The sequence below is a fragment of the Zingiber officinale genome, chromosome 8A (genome assembly GCF_018446385.1).
Source record: "Zingiber officinale cultivar Zhangliang chromosome 8A, Zo_v1.1, whole genome shotgun sequence".
In the NCBI taxonomy this organism is placed as follows: domain Eukaryota; kingdom Viridiplantae; phylum Streptophyta; class Magnoliopsida; order Zingiberales; family Zingiberaceae; genus Zingiber; species Zingiber officinale.
The window spans coordinates 97,316,527-97,323,678 of NC_056000.1; positions in this window are offsets into that span (position 1 = coordinate 97,316,527).

Consider the following 7,152-nt stretch of genomic DNA (forward strand, 5'->3'; position numbering starts at 1 on the left):
TTTTTATACTTTTCAAACTAAATTAAGACACGCTTGTTTAATAATAAACTAATTAAAAAGAAAGTAGAGGTAGATCATTTTACTTGGTTTGTAATAAGAAGATTGCTAGTCCAAGATGTTGAAAGCTTACTATTTAATGTCTTTCTAGCGGAGAAGCCTCTTACAGTAGTTAAAGCACTAGATTACAAAGTAAAACAGAAGAGAAGATTGTTTACAAGTGTTATTCTAACTACTAAGATCAGGGTTGTATTTATATCCTTACTCCGAACGCCTGGAAGGGTTCTGGGTGATTGGGTGTGGTCGTGGATAAAATTTTATCCACGATGTAACGGATCGTAATAGTTCGATATGGATAAATTTTTCTGATCCGTGCACCTAGAACAACTTCGGGCGCCTGGACCGCCTTCGCACATGGGCGCCTCGCCAAGGCACCCCAGATGGACCAAACTGGTCCGGGCGCCTAGAGTAGCTCCGGGTGCCCAGACAACAGTCAACCCCTTGTTGAATTTTTATCCGGGTCTTCTGCTCCGGCTTCGTTCGCCTGGGTCATTTTGGCCATTCAGAATAAGGCTCACCCGAACCCATTTTTCGACCTTCTCGAGCAACCTTCCCCTCCGGATTCTTGTCCCTCAAAAACGCTACGCGCCTCCTTCTTGTCCACCAGCGTAATCTTCCGTAATGCCTCATTCCTTGAACACACCGAGCTCGTCAAGTCTCTCCCGTGCCGTCCTCGTTAGCTGCATCTTTTGCTCGACTTCTTATGCTCTTAAGTTCCTACAAACTTAGACATAAGGATCAAACTACAATAAGACCTAACTTGACTTGATTGATCACATCAAAACTACCATGGGGTACATACACTCTCTCCCTTTTTGATGTGAGCAAACCAAGTTAAGTTAGGGTAAAAACAAAAAACAAATAACAGTAAAGTAACAAGTATAGATTTTGCAATTAAAACAAAATATATAAAAATCAAGATGTTTCCTCCCCCTAGACTTAACCTCTAATTCTCCCCCTTTAATCACATTAAATAGGGGTATGCTATGCAAATAACTTATATCTTCTTTAAAAGTTGCTTAAAACCATTTCTAAGCTAAAAAAATCGTAAAAACTTTTATGAATATATATTATAGCAAGTTGCTTTGCAAAAAGAAAAATAAATAAAAAAATAATTTTTCAAGAGTATTTAAGATTAAAAGGTAACATTTGGATAAATAATTCATATAAAATTCAATAATAGTAAAAAAAATTAAAACAAAGTTTCTTAAACAAGGAATATGATAACTTTTCACAAAAAAAATGAAGTTTATAAAAATTACTCTATAAATGATTCTTAATTAAAAAATATAATTTTTATTAAAAAAAATTCATAAAAAATAATTTAACGGTTAGAAAAATTTTAAAAATTTTCTACAGATAAGTGATGAAACCCTCTTTCTCAAAAAAATTAATGTAAAAATTGATTTCCAACATAAATTATATGAACCAATTTATGTAGATAATTCTAAGCAAACAATAAAAATTATATCAATTAAAAAGTATGACATGCATACAAATTTAATTTAAGTGTGATTTTGGAACCCAATATAGGTTCCTTCCTACCGAATTAATCAAAAATTTTATCGGAATATATTTTTATGATATTCTTCTAATTTAACCCTTATGATATCTAAATTGCTAGTTTAGTCTTTTGAAATTTAAAATGGCTATATTCGAACCTGTAGAATTCTTTAAATTTTCTATTTCTACTTTTAATTTTTCTTTTTTAATTTTTAGTTTGTTGAAATCTTCTAATCAATAAGATGTTGCTAAAGTTCCTTTTAAGTCATCATTTTCTTTTAATAATTTTTATTGTTATTTTCTAATTGATAGAAACTTTTTGACAAAATATTAATAAATTTAAATAACTAGTCAGGAGGTAGAGACCGCACCTAACTAACCTTGTCAATCTTATTATCTGATTCTTCCCCTGTAGAGTTGCTTTCTTCTGACATTGCTCCCCCTTCATCAATGCTCTCGATGCTCATCTTCGATGAAGTTGCTTCGTCGTCTTCTTAGTGACTTGCCATCAATGCAAGTTCGACATAGGCTACGACGTTTGAGTCTGATGACGATGTTTTGTCCCATGTCACCTTTAGATTTTTATGTTTCTTTTGGGTCACTCTTTTGTCCTTTTCCTTGTCCTTATCTTTGTTCTTTAGTTATATACAATTATCTTTGACGTGTTAGAGTGTATACTGAAAGCCTAGCCTTTTGTAAACATTTAATTTTGAAATGAAGAATTACATTGGCCAAATGTCTACATTTATATGCTAAGTGTTGTTGTTCAATAAATTTATATTGTAGATAACATGGTGTGTGGTGTCATACACAGAAGATCATGTTATCAAATCCTTATAAATTATAAACAGTTACTCATGACAAAGATGAAAAGGAACAAACCATTGGAATAGTCGTAGTATAATTTGGTATTAGTTTATCTTGACTGATATATTACAATAGTACACTATGAGTGTATTGAGTAGGACCATTTAAGGTAAGTTCTTTTTATACTGACTTAATAAAAGAACAAGACCTTTGTTATTATGGAAGTTTGTGCTCTTAAACCTGATATAATAACAAGCACATATATCTAGTATTAATTTCTTTGACTTATCAAAAGGTGTGATTTGGTTCGATAAATCAATAGGCCCGATAAGTTGGGAAATGATATTATTTATAGTGTGTGTTGTTGATTATAGAAGGAAACTGTGTCCTAGTAATCTAGGTTGATGATGTCCCCAAGAGGAGATCATAAGGATTGTTATGTAAACCCTGTAGGTGGACTTAGTCCGACATGACGATAAGGTTGAGTGGTACTACTCTTGAAGCTAGATAATAATTAAGTGAGTTGTCAGTAACTCATTTAATTAGTGGACATTCTATATCTTAAACACTGGGAGACTAACACACTCATAATAAGGATGCCAAAATGTAATTTGGGATTTGTGCAGTAATTCAATAATAATTTTTTAGTGATATGAATTATTATTGATGAAATTAATTTGGGTGTTCAGGGCGAACACGGGAAACTTAATTTCATCGGGCGACCAAAACTAATTCTTTCTCTCGGTCCCTATCGTAGCCTCTTATTTATAAAGTAGTATACCCACCTTTTTACCCAACCTTAGGTGGCCGGCCAAGCAAGCTTGGGCCAGCCAAAGGTTGAGCCAAGTAAAGGTGGCCGGCTCTAGCTTGGAGTTCAAGCTTGGTGTGTCCGGCCATGTAAAAATAAAAAGAATTTTATTTTTAAAATCTTCTCTTATATGGATACCTTGGTTTTAAAAGAGAGTTTAAAATTTAAATCTTTCTTTTTATAGCTTGCTACAAAAGATTAAGAGAAAGACTTGAAATCTTTCCTTATTTGTAGTAAAAAGGAAGATTTTAATTTTTGATAAAACTTTTCATTTTTGTAACCATCTTCATGATTTAAAAGGGAGTTTTAAAATTATATCTTTCCTATTATAGTTTCTACAAAAGATTAAGAGAAGATTTGATATCTTTCCTTATTTGTTGATTGAGAGAAAGATTTTAATTTTAAAGATAACTCTCCTTTTTGGAAATCATCCACATGTTTTAATAGAGAGATTTTAATTTATAAAATATCTTTTTTATAACCAACCATGAAGGGAAAAAATTTTAGAGAAATTTTTATTTTAAAATTTCTGGAAACAAATAAGGAAGTTTTAATTTTGTATTTAAAACTTGCCTTATTTGGAGCACAAGTGGAGGTCGACCATAGCATGGGTTAAAAGGAATTTTTTAATTAAATTTTCCTTATAAACCAATGGCAAGGAATATAAGGAGATTTTAATTATAATTAAATTTCCTTATTTTCCAAGACCAAGGAATATAAAAGAGAGGGTAGAGGTGTTGGGTTTTTCGGGCCGCGAAAACCGCTTTTTCGCGTCACGGAAACTCCGAAACTCCCTAGCCAACGGATCCGTGTGAAGAGTATAGAACAAAATTTTACTTGTACGAGTATACTAACTAGATCTACTCTTAGATCTATATGTTTAGAAAATTACCCTTGATGCGTGCCCTTTTCGAATCCCGCTCGTCCAAGGAAGTGCCGGATTTCAAGATTGTCAACGTAGACAATCCTCTAGAAGTATCCACACGAACAAGATGTGTTCTCTAACACACAAGGATGGAGAAGAGAACACCACATGTGTGCTAGCACTTCTTGATGCTCTCGGATGGGATTGGAATAAGAAGAAAGGAAAAGAAGAGAACACACTCCTCTAAAAAAATCTCTATGTGACTTTCACTAACCTTTCTTCTTGGATTAGACTCACTCTCCTTTCTTCTCCCTTGCTTGAAACCCACAACCAAGAGAAGAGAAGGAGCAAAAAGAGAGCTTGAGGAAGAAGATGATGTGAATGTGAATGAATGAAAAATTCATTCTCATTCAAAACCAAAAAGGTAACCCCCATTCTCATTAAATGTGACCATTAAAGAGAATAGATTTGTAACCCCCATGAGGTGGCACACTTTGATGATGTGGCACATCATTATTAGTCATCCTAGTGCCAAATCACTAATGATGTGGCAAATAGTCAAGTCAAACTTGACTCTTCCTCTTCCTCTCAAGTCAAGTCAAACGTGACATAATCTCTCTCATGGTTGATCTAATCCAACCATTTAATTCAAGCCAATTTAATATAATGAATCTAATTCATTTAATTAAATTGATTCAATGAGTCATAATCTAAATTAGACTCATTGAACACATGAATCAACTTGAGTCCAACTCAATTAGCCCAATTAGGATTACTCTTAATCCAATTTGATTCATCACATGAATCTAATCCTCTTGGTTCATCATATGAACCTAATATCCATCCACTTGTTCTTTGTGTGTGACCCAATAGGTTCTTGTAACGTTGGCAATGCCCCTAAACCCATTTAGGACCATAAGTAATGAGCGGTATCTGGCAATACATCATTACTACCCAAGTTACAAGAATGTTGAGATCCAACATCACCTTGTGACTACTAATTGTGACTCCTCACAATATATGACAAGTACCCTTCTATCCTAGACATCTAGATTGATTAATGTGAGGCATAGACCGTGTCATCCTCTAATCAATCTAAATCTTGAACTCCAAGTAGACTCACTCAATCAAATAAGCTCAATATCTCATATTGACTCATTTGGGCATGACCATGCACTTCGCGGTCTCACTCTATTAAGAATATCGATGTCTCTCCCGTTATATAGGAGGGATATATCCCATCTACATCACTCACATCCCTCTGCATAATTTGTTACATACCCAGTAATCGCCTTTATAGTCCACCCAGTTACGGGTGACGTTTGAGGAAACCAAAGTACATAACTCCTTATGTAGGGAACCATGGTGACTTCAGGTCTAAGGACTAATAGTCATACTAATAGCCACATGAGAAAGTATATGACACTCATATAACGATCCATGATACTTTCTCATGGCGGGTCATTGAGTATATATTCTCCAATGCATACTCATGTGTCAACTTGATATCTCCATATCCATGACTTATGAGATCAAGTCATCGAGTTGACCTACATTATAGCCTTATTGTATTAACATTGTCCCTAAATGATAATACTCAACTAGGAATGATTAAGAGTAGTGTTCCCTATATCATCTCACTATCGATTCAACTAATCGATTGATATAGGTAAGAACCTTCTACTCAAAGACGCTATTATACTTAGTTTATTTAGCACCAATACAAGTAAGTATAATAACCAAAACAAATGCCTTTATTTATTTAAGAATATGATACAACAAGTCCATAATACAATCATCAAATGATTAGCTCTAGGGCTCTAACTAACAATCTCCCACTAGCACTAGTGCCAATCAATGTAGGCTCTAAGCCCCAATGACCTAGTGTGACCATCATGCTTTCTTTGTGCCAAAGCCTTGGTCAAGGGATCTGCGATGTTAGCCTCTATAGGTACTCTGCAAATCTTCACATCTCCTCTGTTGATAATCTCTCGAATGAGATGGAAGCGCCGTAGTATGTGTTTGGTCCACTGGTGTGAGCGAGGTTCCTTAGCCTGTGCTATAACTACATTGTTGTCACAATAGAGCTTAATAGGGTCAGCTATGCTAGGAACCACCCCAAGTTCAGTGATGAACTTGCGGATCCAAACTGCCTCCTTTGCTGCCTCTGATGCAGCAATGTACTCGGCCCCTGTTGTAGAATCAGCTACTGTGTCCTGCTTCGAACTCTTCCAGCTCACAACACCACCATTCATGCAAAATACGAACCCTGACTGCGATCGATAATCATCTTGATCGGTCTAGAAGCTAGCATCACTGTAACCCTTTTATAGCTAGCTCATCATCGCCTCTATATATCAAGAAATATTCTTTAGTACTTCTTAAGTACTTAAGAATATTCTTGACCGCTATCCAGTGACTTTCACCTGGATCTGACTGGTATCTGCTCGTCATGCTCAAAGCATACGAGACATCAGGTCGAGTACATATCATGGCGTACATGATAGATTCTATGGCTGAGGCATAAGGGATCTGATCTATACGGTCTCTCTCCTCTCTAGAAGAGGGACCTTGAGTCTTCGAAACACTCACGCCATGTGACATCGGTAGAAACCCCTTCTTGGAGTTCTGCATGGCAAACCAAAGGAGTACCTTGACAATGTATGTACTCTGACTTAGGCCAAGTAATCTCTTAGATCTATCTCTATAGATCTGTATCCCTAGAATGCGGGATGCCTCACCTAAGTCCTTCATTGAGAAACATGTCCCTAGCCAAGTCTTGATAGACTGTAGCAAAGGGATGTCTTTCCCAATGAGCAGTATGTCATCCACATACAATATGAGGAAGAAAACTATGTCCCCTACAACGTTCTTGTAGACACAAGGTTCATCTTCATTCTTGATGAAACCAAACTGTTTGATTGCATCATAGAATCGAAGATTCCAGCTCTGAGAAGCTTGCTTTAGTCCATAAATGGACCTATGCAACTTGCATACTCTACTAGTATGCTTTGGATCTACAAAACCCTCAGGTTGTGTCATGTACACATCCTCGAGTAGGTTTCCATTCAGAAACATGGTTTTGACATCCATCTGCCAGATCTCATAATCG